Raw genomic sequence first — 19,657 nt, 5'->3', positions numbered from 1 at the left:
ATTTTAGTGTTCATGGGAGTGAGATGTGGGCAGGAGTTTGGGGGGTGGTTCCGGGAACCAATCCCTGACAGATACTGAGAGACGACCATATTATAAAGCTAGGCTTGGTCAAAGAAACATATGTAAATGCTTATTATACAGTCCATAGTGTTTAATCACTTTCTGATATGTGTCAATAAGTATTTATCATTAAAGTAGACTTAATTACTTCCTTTTTTTTCTATCTCTCATGCTTGAATTAGGAACTCAATTGTTTCTTAGATTCAACACAATGAGTTTCTCAAATAATACCTTTATCTATCTAACCACAACATAAATGCAGTCTGAGGCTTTATATATCTTATTTACCAATAACTGTAGACTGTTCTTCATCAACTGAGAATACTAACTTCCCAAACATACCACTCTCACACATTTATTTTTCCTGAAAGTCTATTGGTCAAGAAAAAGTAGTAATAAAGATTAGTGTCTTTACATATTTCAAACACAAAAGTTTCACATCTAAAAAGTTTAAATACACATAAAATACAAGTAAAAAGCTGTAATGAAGTAGTTATAATTCTCACAGTAAAACCCACTAATATTTGAAAGTCATTTTTTTTTTTACCTTATAAGACATTTTACATCATCTGCTGCTTGGTTTGATGTTCCCATAACCCAGTCTGTCAGGTATTCTACCATCTTATTCCTATAGAATGGTGGAGAAAAGAGAAACAGCAAACAATTTTTTTGAAGTCACAACCACACAAACACACACACACACCCCTTTAGTCATGTAAGATTACTTATAGTGCAAATAATTTGGCAGATAACCCAGGTGACATGACGACTTTATAAAAGAGATACTGCTATCACAGACGTAAAAGCCAGAAAGGAACAAGCAACGTGGATATTTATCCTCCAACATGGCCCTTATTTATGGCATCAGATTGGAAATAGAATCAAATTCTTAGCTCAAGAACAGCACAGTTTTAGAAAAAGGGAGGCTTGCCACAGGCACAAAGCTTAGGGAAATTTGAGGAGAGATGTAGAGAAAAACAAACATGTAAATTGCTCTCTTTTTATGCCTTCCTTTCTACCAGTAACCAGATATCTACTCTATTTCTGTACTTCATTCAACATATTAAGATTTACAGGACTCTACATCGCTCTTTTGAGAACTCACCTAATTTCATCTCTTGGCAAAATGAGAGGTCATCTCTCCTTGCCATCGTTACTTCAACCAACTGATACAGTTTCGTTTTTATTTGAATTGCATGGACCATATTCCCAAGCACACGAACATACCTATACAGACACAGAGACAATAAAAAAATTATCAGATATAGACATAAGAGAAGGCATTCAAAATACTTTAATCACCAAATAAAATGAACTAAACATAAGTTTGAAAACAGTAAGATATTTATTTATATGAGAGCATACACAATTTCTGGTTACCTTATTGTCACACCCTAGTTTGTGTGCAGTAAAGAATGGCAAATTGTTTTATCAATTACTACCAATATCAATGTGTAAGAGGTTTTTCTTATCTCTTAAAGTATGTTTCTGCTACATTTCAGTAGAAGGCTTACCTGACCAGATATAACATCATTGTTTCAATGCTAGCTTGCTCTAGATGTTCAGAGCTGCCTTCAGTATGATTATCTAGCAAGTTCTTCAATATAGCTAGGGTTTGCTCTACAAATTGAGTATTGGTATCAGTCAATAAAACCTATGGAGAGAACAAATATATTAATGATTTGCCATCAATGCCCAGAAGACAGACCCCTAGAGAGATGAAACTGACTAATCTAAACACACAAATAGAGACATGCACCCACAGGCACACAGCTAAACAGGCATACAGATATACACAGACACTCATACCCATACACAAGGCACGTATACCCTCAGGCACATATACACATCAGAGTTCCTAGAAGCAAGCTGACCATTCATTGAGATGATTCTTCTTTCTACAATTTTTTGACAATTTTAAAAACTGTGAGTACCTAATTTAAATAATCTGAAAGAAAAAGGCTTCATTATTTCAAACAAGTCACTCTATTCATAGGGAAAGGTGAAAAATAAAAAACAGCACACTTTACCTGTCCTTGGGAGTCAAAAAACTTGCTGATGGTATTCTTCAATTTGTAAATAGCATCAGATAAAGAGCAGGACTGATTCTAGACCCACCAGGTCCTTATCATTGGTCCGTATTTGAAGTCCCACTTTCTCATGGTTACACACCATTAACGACCAACAGCTGATCCATATATTTGCTGACAGGTGTATCTGCATTTCCCTCTGAGGACATCACTGAAATCGGGGAACCCTTATGTTCACTGACCGGACCCACGGGTGGGCTATAGGTTGCCAGGCCAGAATTACTTCTCTGCTGGAGGCACACTCCCCCAAGGGTTCAAAGGAAGCCAGTCATGTTGATCCAGGCCTGTAGGGAATCTGTGTCAGACAAATCTATGGGTCCTCCTCCACTCACATGGGACATTCGCCTCTTAACAACGGTCTTGTGAAGCTTTCAACAGCCTAAACACAAAATTTTTGTGCAAAACATGAATTAAACCTAAATTAGTTGAGACTTGACAAATTACTCTTTATACATTTCTTCCATGACAAAAGTACAAAAAATGTAAAAAATACATTAAAATCAACCCCCAAAATTACCATATACATTTTTAAAGAGCCACTGATTTATTTTTGTCATACACTAATATAATTGACCAAGTATCAAATTTCTTTTAAAAAGCTTTGATTTCACATGGATGAACCTTGGAAACATTATGCTAAGTAAAAGAAGCTAATCATAAAAGCCCACATATTCTAAAATTCCATTTACAGAAAACATCCAGAATAGGCAAATCTACAAAGTAGATTCCTGGTTGCCTAGGGTTGGAGAAGCTGGGGGAAGAGAGACAAGAAAGTGGGGGGGTTGTTAGAGGCAGAGATAGCTAAAGGATACAGGGTTTTTTTTCTCAATTGATGAAATTGTTCTGAAACTGATGGTGGTGATGGTTGCACAACTCTGTGAATATGCTAACAACAGTCACTGAATTGGACACTTTAAATGCGTGAATTGTATGGTATGTAATTATATATTATAGTAAACAGTTATCCCCCAAAAGCTTTCATTCTAAAGCTACATGTCCCCTCCAAATAAAGGTATTAGGTACACAATTTTGCTTCACGAAAATATAACTTTTTTCTTATTATAATTAAGCATGACAGAAAAATAACATGGGGGAAGAGCCAGTTTTTATAAATCACCTAATAATGAGAGCAATGTGAACATTATAAATCATATACACACAAACACCAACTCATCAATTTCCAAAGTAATGGATAATATAGTCTGTGGTAATAGTTGAAGGAACTGTCCATATTTTAAAATTTCATTTTATCTATGGGTTCCATCTTCTGCCCAAGACATTCCTTAATTAGAATACCTAACAAAATAGCAAAATGAATTGTTTCCATGTTAATTTTTCTCTACCTCTGTTGCTCCTTTTCTGAAAATTCTGTGAAACATTCTGATGAAGGGAGAAAGAGCAAGAAAAGATAAAGAAATGGTCTTTGCAACAAACAGTCTCTAGCAGTGCTGCCCAGTATTTCTGTGATGATGGAAACATTTTCTCTCTGCTGTCCAACAGAGTAAGTACCTGTCATATGTGGCTACTGGGTACCTGCAATGTGGCTACTATATGATTGAGGAACTAAACTGTATTTAATTTTAATTATGTTAAAATTTAAGTTAAATAGTCACACGTAGCTAGTGGCTATCATATTACAAAGTACAGGTCTAGATAAACCACAACTAAATATCAGTCTTCAGACAACTATATGCTTACTTTACTGAGTGACTTGTGAAAGATTACCAAAGAGAAGTACATATATTTAGCAGATCAGTTAATAGACAAAAGGCAACTTTACAGACTTACCTGGCCATCTTCCATTTGGGCTTCTGGATAGCTAAGGATTAGTTTTGTTGCTTGTTCCCATTTTGCATGTGTATCTTCCCAAGCCTAAAATGAAGACAGTTATCACTTGAAAGCAACTTTAAGTCTAGAGCTAAACATCAATCAGCAACAGCCAAGCTTCAAACTTGATATATATTAAGTACTCAGATATTATACTTGTAATATGCACACATCTTGGATTTACTTCAAAGCTATTCCTCATCACACATATGTAACAAGAGGCTTCCAAAATCGAGCGTGGGTGCCTGGGAGAGGTGTTTTTGTTGCTAAGGGCACACCTCAGTGTTTCCTGCAGTGGGATGCTCAGTGCGCCTCAGCAGTGCCATCACTCTTTCGGAAGTGCTGCTGTTCCTAAGCAACTACAACAGCAAATCAAGTTACTGCACTTAGAGCCCTGCCTGCCAATGGACAACCTGATAAGCCCACCCAAAAGGCAGAGTAGGAGGAGCAGAGCAAATGCCTCAAATGATAAAGCCAAAAACTTCCATTCACTAACCTCACAGGAAAGGTACTTATCTTAGACTCTACAATGTCCACAGCGTAAAATAGCTATTCCCACCTATAATTTACTCAAAACATATGCCAATGTGTGTAAACTTCACTATCCATAACATACGGAGTTATGGATAACATAAATTACATAGTCATATGTAATTTGACTATGTGTATGGATAACATAAATTACATAGTCATACAAACGTAAATTACATAGTCATAACTGATAGTAACACGTACTGCCAGTTAATTTTAAAATCTATAGCATATTAAAAACTCAGTGGGAGACTAACAATTTATTTCAAACGCTTTTTGTTTTCATCTTACTTTGTTCAGAAAAGGATTTCAAGTAAGCTACTTGAATTTCCCCTGTAAACTTACAGAAGAGTAATCTTAAATACATTCTCACAATCAGATGCCATGTGCTTTAGGGAGGTTGAGTAAAAAAACCACTATTCATATTTACCTGTTGACATCATATTGCTGACAGGCAAACTCCATGAATGTGTTAGAGTTGAGCAAGAGGTTATGCACTGACACTTCGTCCGCCCCACACCGGGTATCTGCTTCCTCACAGAGGTGGCGGAAACAGGACATGGCAACCAGAACAGCTTCAGTGTCAGGGTTCCGCAGAAACATGTACAGGGCCACTTCTAGACTGGTCTGCGCTTGTCGGTAAGTCGGGGGGGTTCCGCTGCATCCTGCTGCACTATCCTGAGAGTCAAGGGTGGTAGACATATATTTGCAACTTGAGTAATTTTATGTATAAAACCCAACAATGCAATAAACTGCATGTGTGTGTGTGTGTTTGTGTGTGTGTGTGTGTCCACATATATCTCAGCATACAATAACTCATAAGAGCTTTCTCCTTTAATCATTATAGGAATTTTTCAAACCCCAAAATATCTTGTCCAAATGAGAAATGAGATTATCTGGACCAACATAAAGCTACTATCTGTCCAATTTCAAATAAAATAGGTATTATCCTATTCCAGATTCCAGAAATGGAAACCGATTCTAACACGGACAGGTAAAACACCATAACATAAATCTACTGCACTAACTATATAACGTACTTCCCAGTCAATTACAAGTGACAAAAACAGAGGAAGTAACAGGAAATTCTATCTACTTGCTATAGGGAAGTAATAAAATAAGTACACTGCGGCACTCATTGAAACAAGGGCATAAACAAGAACTAAATATTGCTGTAGAAGATAGACTTGATTCTGAATTACCTATTCCCCAAACATGAAATGGAGAAAATAATTGACAAAATACATTCAAATTCTGCAAGTAAAACAGACAATAATAAATAGCATACTGCTTAGATGTTGTTTTCTTTAACAAGGCTATATTAAAAATTAGGGATGAAAAAAGTTTTGGTTTGGAAAATAAACTCTTCTGTAATGACCCGATATTTTCACTTGAAATATGATTTATATTTAAAGGAAATTATACACACAGATGCAAATCACAGAAACACTTATCTTTAACATGAAACAAAATATTTTGTTTTTATCCCTGTACATCTGTACCTTTGTTAGCTGGTACAAATTCTATACTTCTATGCTATGAATGGTTTTTCATGAGGCGGAGGTTATCAGATACAGCTTGTAAGTATCAAGTGCTATTTACACATTTTTTTATTTAACCCTCACAACAACTCTGGAGCAGGAGTTATTATTGTCCCCATTTGAAAGTTGAGGAATTGAGGAACAAGGGTGTTAAGAACTTGCCCAAAGTTCCATAAAGAGCAGTGATAGAACTAGAGTCTAAGCAGTTTTTCACTATTACACTATATTACCTGGATGGAATTTACCAAAGTTCATTCAGAAAACAAATAGAGGACACGAGATGATACAGGAAAATTACAAAAGAAGCTGACCATAGAGGAGTTCCCTTTTCCCTTCTGGAGAGAGGCTCAGGAGTACGTAGTGACACTTCATGACCCATGGACATTTGACTGGTATTTCCACTAGAAGGAGTATCACATCCTACTCCATAAAAAAGGAGAAAGTGACAGGAACTTCTATCTGCCTGCTAGAAAAAAGAAAGAAAGAAGCTTTACTGATGCACTGACAACCAAGAGGAATAAACACTTATATGGGTGGTCTTCCTGTTTGAGACTCTTCTAGAAAACCTCTCCTCTCAATCTCTATGCCCCACCTTGAAGGAAATTCACTAGAAACCCATTAGAACAAATAATGTTCACTTAATGTCTTTAAAATTTCTTTCAGTTTCCCATTCTCTAAATAATCAGAAACAGTAGATTCTACAAATATAAATTAAGTCTAACATAAGCATAAGTAAAACATCAACAATGTAAATCCACTGTATGAAAACTATAATTTGATCTCAATGACAAAGATTTTTTTTCTGCAAGATTTTATCTGTTCCATGTTGGGATAACTAGAAATTGACTCTTGAGATTAAGTTCTTCTGGACCAGTAATTAACCCTGGTATATACACCAAGTATATCACAAGAGTGACTGTGCTGACCAGGGCACTACGAATTCATTACTGGATTCCTCATACTCATATTCTGGAGATTATGCCATAGGCAAGGGCACGAAAGTCTGAAGTCTAATCTCTTTCCATATCTTTGGAATAATGCCAAATTCTGCTACATTAACACATCAAATAAGCCAGATGTGAATAAACCCACTTCACCATTAGTCTATTTCTAAACAGAGACAATTTATTAATAACAAGCTGTATAATACTGAAAAGGATATGAGTTTCATACATTTAAGGTTTTTCACAGCTATGCTTCTAGTACCAGATAAAAATTCATTAAATCAAGTACTCCTAAAACTAGGCCATAATAGAATTCCTAAATTGATTAACTATAGAAACTATATGTTAAAAGAAATGTCAGACTCTTCTCTATCTGCCACAACCTCACCATGTTTCAATAGTGCAGAATCAAAAAATTTCACTCCACCCCGAGAAGTGTCGTGAAATTTTCAAGATGTGAAACCCTTATTGGAGGCATAGAAATAAACCTAGATTGAGGACCCTCAACCTTTTCCCTTTTGCTTCTTGATAGATAATTCTCTGGACTAGTCTAGCCACGACATCTAGGCCTTTATGATTTCTCAGAGCTATGATTCTAGAACTGGACAAAAAACTCATTAAATCAAGTACTCCCAAATCTATGCCATAATAGAATTCTTAGATTAATTATAGAAGCTATATGTTAAATTTTATGTATGAATTATGTCTATGTGTGAACTTGAGAGTAAAGATAGAATATGCTCCTCAAGCCACTTTGGTTATAGCAGCCCCCACTTTTCCTAGGCCTGTCCCATAGAGACCTATTTAACTCAACTAGAACTAGAATTCATCAACAGTGTGGTTTTAAAAGGCCAAAGCTTCAGAATAATTTTTAAAATGCTAATTTGCCAGCCCTTGTCCTCTGCACATATATATCCTTTTGAGAACCTTGGGGGGAAGGAGGAGCTGAAATAGAAACTAATTTGGCTATAAAACACTTTCTTAATCTCTCCCCATCACCATTCCAAATATTCTCCCATTTTTAAAAGATGTCATTTCGTTTACCTTATTTTTAAGAAAAAAATTTATTCCTGCAGATCAAAATTTCCTGCAACCACTTGAGAATTTCTGTGCTACTAGGCATTTAATGACTAGTTAATTTCCTGCAGATGTAAAAATACACTTGTGAGCTGCAGTAACATAAAATTTATTGTTACTAGCATCAACAATAACCTAATGCAGATATAACCAGACGTAAGAATGGCATTCTCCCATAATGAATACAAGTTTGGAGAAGCTTAGTTATGTTAAGCATGTCAGTTGAATGATACGGAAATTAAAAAGAAAGAGAAATGTTAAGAAATGGTAAGGGCAATTAAGAATCTGATCTAATTATATCAGTATTCATTATACATTAGGATTCTTAGAGACGTCTTAGTTTTCAGTTATGATCAGAAAGGATCAGTAAGTGCTCTTGAGCTAAAAATTACCCTCAAGGTCTTGGTGTTTCAGTTAAACCAAATGAACTTAGTGTGGTAATTTTGAGACATTTCATAAAAAAAACACTTAACACAAAGCAAGAGCTCTGGATCTGCATGAATTAGTTTCACCATGGATAAGAGAAGATACTTACAGCTTCTTGTCTCCAGGCCTGTAGGTTTTTCTTTAAATTTAAGGCTTGTTACTTTTCCTTTAAATATAAGACTCTAAAAACAAAACAAAAACATGGTATCAGACATAAGACTCAGGATAATAACTATCCAACCTTTTAAAAGAAATTTATTATGAGAAAACTTTGAAAAAAGCTATTTTTATACTACCAAATGTGCGGTATAAGTAGAAACACTCAATAGTAAGCATAAGGTCAGTATTATTAAGCTTACAAAATGGAAATTGTTTTTGCACCATTTATATTATTTTTTAATCAATCTAATGAAACAATGAAAATCTACTACAATATTAAAAGCTTAATATCAGGTTGTAAAAAACCTCCTATTTAAAAAACTATTTTCCAAAATGTAAAAACATAAGGGAAAAAATATTTGGTCTATAGTTCTCACAAATCTCCACACTGGGTAACTCATTAACAAACACTCCCCACACATATACGCAAGTATTTCACAGACTCTACAGTATTGTCAGTTTTAAGATGCAGCATTATTTGATGTCCCAAAAGGAATGAAAACACACTGTCAATTGTAAGACACCATTTAGAATAAGATATACTCCCAATTTCAGAGAAGAGTAAAAATAAGTGCTTCTTAGAATTAATGAAATATGGTATCTAGACAATCTCTGTATTTACTAGTTTAATTGTAAAATCTGCTTTTTCCTTCGATGGCACTCCATCTCTTTTGAGTTACAGAATGCACGCATTTTGCCTGAAGAACATTCATAAAACAGAAAGAATTCTGAGAAAGGTAAACTTATGGAAAACATGTTTCCATTACAGAGACATAGGATGAATTAAAATAATCATAGATGTTTTTCAACCAAAAATCCAACAATTATATTCTAGATCTAATATCACCTATTATTATAACATATTTCCTTCCTTTTCTTCTTTAAAAGAACACAAAACTATCTGATTTTGACATGAATGCCTTTATATAAACATATATATAACATAGAAATAGTAGACTGTATACCAACTGTGGACCCATAATACAAATGTCCAAGTAAACGGGCTGCCTTTCAAAGTTAAAAAGCGGACATGCATATCTACAACACAAATGAACCATCTTCAGTGTTTAAGTGAAATATGCATTTGTTATTATACCCAAGAACACTGAAGGGCTGTAGTCCTCAGAAGGGAAGAATAGCTATTTAAATGCACACATTTATATTCAAGAATGTCACAACAGAAGAGAAATAGCAAAACTTACAAATAGTTTGCTTTTATATTTATAACTGCCCCTGAACCCCTAGGCAAATGTTTTATTAAATGATGTAATAAATTCTGGTTTTACTGTTTGCTCCCTTTCAACTGTATTTTTTCCTCACTCTAAGTTGAGGTGTTTCACCTTAGATCAAGCTGAAACTTTGATTAAACAAATGTATTTACTTTGATGTAACTAAGTGTAACTATCAAACGACTCTTCTCTGATGCAGCCATTGCACAGGAAGATAAGATCAGAGAACAAGTAGTAGATATCAGAATTTTTCCTTATTTAAGAATAATTTCCAAAAAAAGTAAATAGTCTTATGCCACATAACAACATTTCAGACAATGATAGACAATATGTAACACAGCTGAAAAATTCCTATCACCTAGTGACAAAACCATCATGATGTCCAAGCACAATGCATTACTTTTTGTTTGCAGCGATGCTGGTGTAAACAAACTTTCACTTCTATTCATATAAAAAGAGTATAGCACATTCAATTATGTATAGTATACAATACTTGATAATGAGAATAAATAACTGTTACTGGTTTATGTATTTACTATAATATACTTTTTCTTTGAGATGGAGTCTCACTTTATTGTCCAGGCTGGAGTGCAGTGGCGTGATCTCAGCTCACTGCAACCTCCGCCTCCCGGGTTCAAGCAATTCTCCTGCCTCAGCCTCCAGAGTAGCCGGGACTACAGCTGCAAGCCACCATGCCTGACTTATTTTTTTGTATTTTTAGTAGAGAAGGGCTGTTGCCATGTTGGCCAGGCTGGTCTCAACTCCTGACCTCAGGTGATCCATTCGCCTTGGCCTCCCAAAGTGCTGAGACTACAGGCGTGAGCCGCCAGGCCCAGCCTACTATGGTATACTTTTTATTGTTATTTTAGAGTATACTCCTACTTAAAGATAAAAAGTTAACTATGAAACACAGCCTCAGAAGGTCCTTCAGGAGTTACTCCAGAAAAAGGCATTGTTACTACAAGAGATGACAGCTGGATCCACACGTTATTTCCTCTAAAAACCTTCCAATGGGAGCAGATGTGGAGGTGGAAGAGAGTAACACTGATGATCTTGACCCAATGTAGGCCTAGGCTAATGTATATGTTTGTGTCACAGCTTTTAACAGAGTTTTCAAAATGAAAATTAAAATAGAACGTTTTTCAAATAAAAAAACTTACAGGCTATAAAGAAAAATATTTTTATACAGCTAGCTGTACAATGTATTCTAAGCTGTTATTACAAGTCAAAAAGTTAAAAAATTTAAAAGTTTATAAATTTTAAAAGCTACAGGAAAGTTAATTATCAAAGAAAAAATATTTTTTAATAAATTTGGTGTAGCTTAAGGGTACAGTGTTATAAATTCTACAGTATAGATCCTGAGTATGAGAAAAAAAACAAGTATTAAAAGAGGCAGCCTGTGCCCTGGACTCAGGGGCTTCCCTAGGGGGTGCCCCACTTGCCCAAAGCAGTGCAGCCTGAACACAAAACTGTGAGCAGAGAGTCCCATGTGTGTTTGAAGGGTTTCCTATGTCCTCTGTGTTCTCCTATAGAAAGCAGCAGGGGTGTGTCAAGCACACACAAGACGCTCTAACAACACCCTGAGCACACCCTCATGCTGCTGAGATGCACCCGGACCCTGGACAGGCCGTGGTGAGAGCAGCCCGAGGATCGTGGCTGGGGACTGTGTCTGGCTTCATGGAGGAAGTCACATGGAGTGCCTTCTCCAAGAAGACGGCCAACGCCCTGCAGGCAGCCCGCTCCACTGCGCACGTATCAGTCTGTACAAGTGTGGGATTTCATTTGGCAGATCCCCAAGGCAGGAGAGAAAAGGAGGAAAGCTAACCTAACTCCAGGCTCTCCATAGACGCCAACATCTAGAAGTGTCTGACAGGAGGCATGCATCCTTGGCCCCTATGAGGCTGTGGGCCATCCCTGCAGTCCTGGCTGGGCAGCCGAGAGGCAGGCCTTGTGGATGCTCTGGGCACAGGTGCTGAGCAAGGTGGTAACCTAGTGCTTGTCCGGGAGCTGCAGCCGCCTGGAGGTCACGCGGTGGTGCATCGACCTGAGGAAGGGGTTGGTGCCTGCAACCGAACAGTGGGCATGAGCCTGAGGCAGCTGGCGCTGCACCCACGCCCTGCACACCCGGCAGTGCTCTGGGAAGTGGCAGCCCCAGGACTGGCTGAAGCACCAGGAGGATCCCTGCACGCTGCCTGCCTGGCCATCAGGCTCTCCTCCCGGAGCCTCATCATCAGTGAAGAACTGAATCTGAACGGGATTTGGAGCTCAAGGCTTTGCCTCTGACAACCTTGGGGACCCAGCCCTGGCTCTGCTATGGGCCAGCTCTGGGCTCAGGGAGACTGACTCCTGTCAACATGACTCTTTGGAGCCACATCACCCAGATGGGGTCTTGTGTGCCCAAGCTACTGGTAGGACCTGTCAGCTCCACTGAGCTCCCTAGTGGCCTCTGGGAAAAGTGGGGTCTGTCCTTGAGCCATAGGCTTTCTCACCCCTCAGCTACTGAACACAGCCACCCTGGAAAGCTGACCGGACACAAGATGAAGGGGCAAAGGGACACAGAAGAAGAGCAGAGCCTCCTATCTCTCAGGTTACCACTGGAACCTGAGAGATTCCACACAGGAGGAGCCAGAAGAGGGGAGGAAGGGGCCTGAGCCGGGGAGGGGCACAGAGACTGTCCCTGCAGCACTAGAAGCTTGGTTTTCCAGAATGACCCCTGCCTGCCCTGGGCCCCCAGACAGCTCCTCTGGGTCTGCCCACTGTACAGCCACTGCCAGTCCATCCACAGTGGACTCTGGGTAGGGTAGTGGGTGGGCACATGGTGGCACACTTGGGAGGTCCTTGTCGTTTGCAACACACAAGGCTGTACCTGTGACCTGGACAAGCCCTGGCCTGCCCCGCCTCACAGCCCTGCTCCTGAACAGGACTCTTCACACCCCGGGAGGTTCTGGTGAGGCTTGTGGCAAAGGCTGGATGTCTCTCTGACTCTCGGATTTTCAAACCTGAAGCCCAGAGTGCCCTGCATCAATGGGTGCCCAGAGGTCCTGCCTGCCACCTCCCTAGGGCCTCAGGCAAGCCGAGCCGCATCTGTGTTGGGGAGGTGAGGGTGCGTGGGGGCAGAGGCATGGCCAGTCTGTTCTGGGCTCCGTGTATGTGAAGACAAAGCAGACAGCCTGCTGGGGTGTGAACACAGGGTGGGGTCTGGGCACGGTGCCCTCCGGCTCAGATGGCAGAGACCTGGTGCTGTGGACAAGGCTTGCTAACTTGTGCCAGCCTGGCCCTCCTGGACACTCGCCCAGCTTGCAGATCAGGTGGACGGTGCCATTGTTGCTGCAGTGAGAAGAGTCCAGGTTTATCATGCACTTGGGGTCCAGCCTGGCCACCTCGCCCTGGAGCATGCTGGGGATGCTCTGCTGCTCATCATCCTCAAGCCTGTGCTTCTGGGTGCATACCACTGTGGACTTGAGGAGGCAGCATGGTGACCACAGTGGGAACACATGGTCCAGGGCTGGCCATCCGCTCTCTGCAAAGCCCAGCCCAGCTGGATGTATGTGATGAGTGGGCCGTGGATGGCAGTCATGGCTGGAGCGAATGTGCGGTACAGGGAATGGCTGAAGAGGGTGAGCGGATATTGGCCAGGACAGCATCCAGGAGCTGCTGGCATAGGTACTGCTGTTTGGTCAGCGGCACCAGGGGCAGTGGGCTGGAGGTAGGATGGGCACGGTCAGAAGGCCGGGACCTGAGGGTTCTCCATTTAGGGGGCCTTCCCACCTCAGGCCAGTCCTCACTCACAGCCAGATTCCCGAGGCCTCTCTCTCAGCCTCCACCCTTGTGCAGACAATGTTGGCCGATCCTGGGTATAATCCCCACCCCCACAGCCTTGTCCTCCCCAGAGTCCCTGCTGTCTCTGGACCGGGTGGCAGAGGCACCCACGGGGGCCACAGACAGAGGGTGACTTCTCCCACATTCCCGCCCAGCACAGCAAACCTGGCCTGGAAGAGGCCTGGTGGGCAGGGTCTCAGGTCAGGCCCAGCCCCTACGCAGCCTGACCGTGAAGGCCCCTCCAGTGGTGCCCCCAGGAGTTCTTGAGGGAGCCCTGATCCCCCAGGGGTCCCCAGCATCCCACTCACCACCGCCATGTCATTCTTGAGTTTCTCCAGGGCGATCTCACACTTTGGCAAGGTCTTCAGGGGACCTGCAGAGAGAGGGGACTTGGGCTGAGCTCTGTGCTGGAGGGCTGGGAGACATGGCAGGTCTCAGGCTGGGATCTGGTATCCCAACCACTGCCACTGGGCCTCGGCCCTCAGAAACCTCTGCAGGAGCTCCCTTCAGCTGACCAGCTGTTCCCAGACCCAGAGTCTAGGCAGGTGGCCCTCACCCCTAGGAGCTGCCCATCCCTGTTGGCAGTGAGGCAATGGGTCAAGAGAAGGGACAGTGGCCAGGACCCTGACCAGGCTGGGAAGGCCTCAGTTGCACCTAGGCCAGTCCCTGTCCTGCTCAGTCCTATAACCCTAATGAAGAATCAACTCAAGAAGGCCTGGAGGACCACCCAATAGTGACTGGCATTCTATCCAGACAAGCAAAACAGAGAGACACTTCTAGATGGGGGTGGGGAGACACCCTGAGTTTAGGTGACAGGGAAGTATAGGCCAACGCCCATGCGGTTCTGAGGTGCTGCCCGAGCTCACAGCAGCCTGTGGCCCGTGGCCCTGCCTTCCACCTGCTTCTCACCAGCACCGTCTTGTTTCATTTTCATGACAGCACACATGGGCTGCAAATGGGGTAACTGAGATGCAGTCGCCTGTCCATGGTCACCGGGAAGTCAGGGGCAGAACTCCAGGTCATGCTCAGGCCCATCACGGCCAGCTGATGGTCAGGTCACTGCAAGCTGGGCCCCCAACTACTGGCTGGATGAGACCTGGCTGTGATGGGCCAGCATGAGGGCCACAGCAGTGGTCAGGAGTAGGGCAAAGGCTGGGCACCAGCCAAGATGAAGCCTGGGCTCGAAGCCCCAGCACACACCAGAGTGGAGACTTGGAGGCCTCTGTCCAGGGCCCAAAGAGCTGCCTAGGGCATTTGCTAACCCCACATCATCACCAAATGCCCATCCATGGCTGGACGACCCACGCCCTTGTGGACCCTACGTTGGCTGTGGGCAAAACTCACTGCTTGGAGAGGTCGGTCACAATGTCCAGAAGGCTCTTCATCTTGCTCAGGTCCTTTTTTCTGTCTGGGACAGCAGAGGGGACCATAAGACACGAGCCTGGTGGCATCCCCAGGGCGCTGGCCCCCACCCCGGCCGCAGCCCACCTTCATTCTTGTCGATCTTGTTGACCACGCGGTGCAGGGGCTTGATGCGCTTGGACAGCTGCTTCAGTGTGTCCCAGTACAGCTGCTGCTGGCCCGGCTGGAGCTGGCTGGACTCACGACAGAGCTGGGGTCACTGCAGGACTATGGGTGGGTGAGGCCTCAGCCACAGACCCTCAGGCTGGGAGCTTGGGCTCTGAGGGCCCCAGAGCACGCATGAATGGTATGACCTGAGGCCTTGTAAAGGTGAGGGGTGACCTAGCACCTCAACCTGCCAGGCCGTGTACAGCTCACATGATGGAGCTGTGGGTCCCAGGCCTGGCTTAGCAGGTGTGTGTAAACGACTAGGGGAGGGGACACTGGAGTTCTGTGGGGTTTGTGCTGTTTCTGGGTGCTGGGAAGGCTGCAGTGTGGGGCTGGGCAGGAAGCTACGGGGGACAGAGCAGGGCTGGAGCTGCAGCCAAGCGGAAGAAACATGGGAGCTGGGCCCAGGCAAGGCAGCCACCAAACTCACTCTGCAACAAACCACAGTGGTGACCAATCCCCATCCTCCTTCCCATGCCAGCTGGGCGGGGACCTCACCCGAAACAAGGGGTGGGAAAACTGGCAAGACCAGCACCCCAAGCACAGAGCCAAGAGCACACACAGCTGGCATCCTGCTTCTGGAAGGTGATGGGATGCCAGCGAGACTGCAGGGTGGACACTTCCTTCAGCTAGAAGTCTTACGAGCATACCAGCTGGGTCTGCACCAGCTGAAAACACCGGCTGTTCCATGGCTGCTCACTTTCCAAATACCAAGAAATGGAAAGAAAAGGGAAGTTTGGCCCGGCACAGTGGCTCATGCTTGTAATCCCAGCACTTTGGGAGGCCGAGGCAGGTGGATCAGTTGAGGTAAGAGTTAAAGACTAGCCTGGCCTGTCTCTACGAAAAATACAAAAGAAAAATTAGCAGGGCATAGTGGTGCGTGCCTGTAGTCCCAGCTACTTGGGAGGCTAAGGCAGGAGAATCGTTTGAGCCTGGGAGGTGGAGGTTGCAGTGAGCCGAGATTACGCCACTGCACTGCAGCCTGGGGGACAGAACAAGACTCTGTGTCAAAAAAAAAAAAAAGAAAAGAAAAGAAAAGGGAAGTTCTAGGCTGGGCTTGATAGCTCATGCCTATAATCCCAGCACTTTGGGAGGCCGAGGTGGGCAGATCTCTTGAGGCCAGGAGTTCGAGACGAGCCTGGCCAACATGGTGAAACCCTGTCTCTACTAAAAATACAAAAATTAGCCAGACATGGTGGCAGGTGCCTGTAATCCCAGCTCCCTGGGAGGCTGAGGCAGAATAATCCCTTGAACCCGGGAGGCAGGGGTTGCGATGAGCCGAGATCTCGCCACTGCACTCCAGCCTGGACAACAGAATGAGACTCTACATGAAAAAAAAAAAGAAAGAAAGAAAAAAGAAAAAAGAAAAAAAGAAAGGAAAAGTGAATCTCATTTTCCTGCTGGGCTTGACCTGAGGTGTTTAGATGAAGTGTCCCCTGGACAGGGGAGGGACTGTCCGAAGAGGCAAGAGCAGCAGCTTCCACTGGCTGGGCAGTCACTACGTCCCACCACCAGGCTGGCTCTCAACACACACTACGTCTTTCCTCTGCATGAAAGACCAGGACAAGGGAGCCCCCAGCAGGCCTGAGGACATGTGGAGACACACAGGGAAGTGTGGCAGTCGGGTTCCAACCTTGTCACACAAGGTGGTCAGCCTCCCCCAGCTGTAAGTGAACATAACTTCTGTGGTGTGTTTCACACAAGACTCCATCTAAGAAAGAAGATGATTGCTGGGCACGGTGGCTCACACCTGTAATCCCAGCACTTTGGGAGGCTGAGGAGGGCAGATCACCTGAGGTCAGGAGTTCGAGACCAGCCTGGCAAACATGGTGAAACCCAGTCTCTACTATACTTTTACTGATAAAGCAGACAATGAACATAATGTATAGAAATCTTGAGCACAAATAGACATCAAAATCACAAACAACAAAAGCAAAGATGTAATTACATTAAACTTGTCAAAAGTATAAGCAACAAAGGCAAAGATGTAATTACATTAAACTTAAAACCTTCTGCAAAGCAGAGGAAGCAATCAGTAGAATGAAGAAACAACCCAGAGAGGAACAAAATATTTGCAAACTATGCATGAGCCAAGGGGTTAATACACAAAATATATAAAGAACTCAAACTACTCAAAAGCAAAAATACAAATAATCTGATTTTAAAAAATCTGCCCAAAACCTTTGTCTCACACCATTATTTCTCCACCTTCTTTTCCCAACCGCCTTTGGCCTCCTCCCCCTTGCCACCCATTTTCTTCCTCCATCTACCCCAAAACTTTTTCCCCACCATTTTTCCCCCACCGTCATTTCGCAAAGCCTTCTCTACTCTCCCGCTCACCACCCTTTTCCCCATCTATCTACCCAAACACTTTCCCCACTGTTTTCTCCCACTGTCTTTTCCCCTTCTCCCTGGCCACCTTCTTTTTCCCCGTCTCACTCTCATCACCATCTTTTGCTCCTTCATCTAAGCAAAAATATTTTCCCCCCTCTTTTCCCAAAGCCTTCTCCTCACTCCTGCTGCTCACCAACCTCTTTTCCCCCTTCATCTACCCAAAAACTGTTTTCCTCATCGTCTTTCCCCTGCTCCTCCTTGCCACCCTCTCCCTTCTCCATCTACCCAAAAACATTTCCCCATAGCCTTTTCGGAAAACCTTCTCCCCACTCCTGCTCACCTCCTTCTTTTCCCCCTCCATCTATCCCTCAAAGTTTTCCCCACCGTCTTTTCAGTATTTCCCCCTTCCCACTCATCCTCTTTGCCCTATCCTGCTTTCCACTCTGTTTTGCCCTCCATCTACCCCAAACTATTTTTCCATTTTTTCCCCCAACCCTCTTTCCCTGCTCCCTCTCGCCACCCTCTTTTCTCCTCCTCCTGGTCACCCTCTTTCCCCCGTCCATCTACCCAAACACATTTTACCCATCATCTTTTCTTTCTCCCCCGTCTTTCTTTTCTGCCTGCTGTGTTTTTGCAAAACCCTGTCTTCCTCCCGCTGGCCACCCTTTTCCCACTTGTTACCCTCTTTTCCCCCTCTATCTACCCAAAAACTTTTCTCCCCACTGTCTTTACACAAAACCTTCTCTCCCTACTGCTTGCCCCCATTTCCCTCCCACCCTCTTTCTTCCTCCCCCTTGCCACCCTCTTCTCCTCCATCTACCCATAAACTTTTTACCCACTGTCTTTCTGCAAAACCTTCCCTCCCTCCCGCTCCCCACCCTGTTTCTCCCCCTCCATTTACCCAAAAACTTTTTTCCCACCATCTTTTCCCCACTGTCTTTTTGCAACACCTTCTCCTGCTCGCTATTCTCTTTTCCCTTTGTCACTAACCACCCTCTTTACCTCCCTCCATCTATCCCAAAACTATTTTCCTCCTCCTATCGCTTGCGCCACACTGCTTTCTCCGTTGCTGTCACCACAAACTGCAGCCAGGCGAGGCGTCCTCCAGCGTACGTGGCTCCAGCCTCCAGCGTACGGCCTGTGATTACCCATTCCCGGTCCTCTAAGCTGGGCACTGAGCAGCTCTACAGGAAGATACGGGAACCTTAAAGGGGCAGCCTTCCCTTCAGGATCACTCATATACTGAGGATATATATATATGAAGGTTCCTAGACTGCATGTTCTGATTGGATGAGAAAAACCCTCCAGGGTTACTGGGATTGGACTTTATTATCATGTTCTGATTGGATGAGAGCAAGTCTTAAGACAACAAATCACAGCATGAAAATAAAGCCCAATCAGAGTAGGCCTAGAGGTTTTTCTCTCATCCAATCAGAACATGTAGTCCAAGAACGCATGTGCGTAACCTCAGTATATAAAGCACGGTGAGGGCAACCTCAGGTCATTTCAGGTTCTTCAGTGGTGGGGTGCTGTTCTTCGCTTAGAGAACTAGGAGAGGGGACCGCCATCTGCTGCCAGCTGGAGCCAGGGTACTGGCTGTCTCCGGTTGGTGGTGGGAATGGAGCAGTCAAAGGGCGGCCGGCTGTGGGAGCTTTTCCTGCCGGGCAGGAGGAAGAGTAGAAGGGAGAGGCACGGACGCATGCTGGAGGCTGGAGCTTGCGCCACCGCAGCTCGCCTCACTGCGATTGGTGGTGATGTCGGACACTGCAGCTCTGCCAGAGTGGTAGACGTGCCGTTGGGTAGGTGAGTTTTCTGGGGCTGCACTGCCCACCTCTGGGGGCAGGTGTTGGGTGTCCTTTTGGGGCTCACTGCCCAAAGCTGCACTGCCTGTGGCAGGCAGCTCGTTCGAGGCACTCTCTGGGGTTGTATTGCTGGCGGTTGGGGGGGTTGGCTGGCTATCACTGGCTACACTGCCTGCGGTGGTGGGGGTGGTGGGGGAGGCAGATTGTGTGCAGTAATGTGTACTGTTGGTTGTGGGTGATGGGTTAGGG

General features: G+C 43.8%; 1 pseudogene; it reads right to left on the bottom strand.

Moving 5' to 3' along the window:
* Nucleotides 1-11,715: 11,715 nt before the first annotated feature.
* Nucleotides 11,716-17,887, bottom strand: LOC104001958 (mediator of RNA polymerase II transcription subunit 15-like; annotated as a pseudogene).
* Between the last annotated feature and the right edge of the window lie 1,770 nt (nt 17,888-19,657).

This window comes from Pan troglodytes, chromosome 15 (genome assembly GCF_028858775.2).
Source record: "Pan troglodytes isolate AG18354 chromosome 15, NHGRI_mPanTro3-v2.0_pri, whole genome shotgun sequence".
NCBI classification, from domain to species: Eukaryota; Metazoa; Chordata; class Mammalia; order Primates; family Hominidae; genus Pan; species Pan troglodytes.
This window is presented reverse-complemented; position numbering and strand designations above follow the sequence as displayed.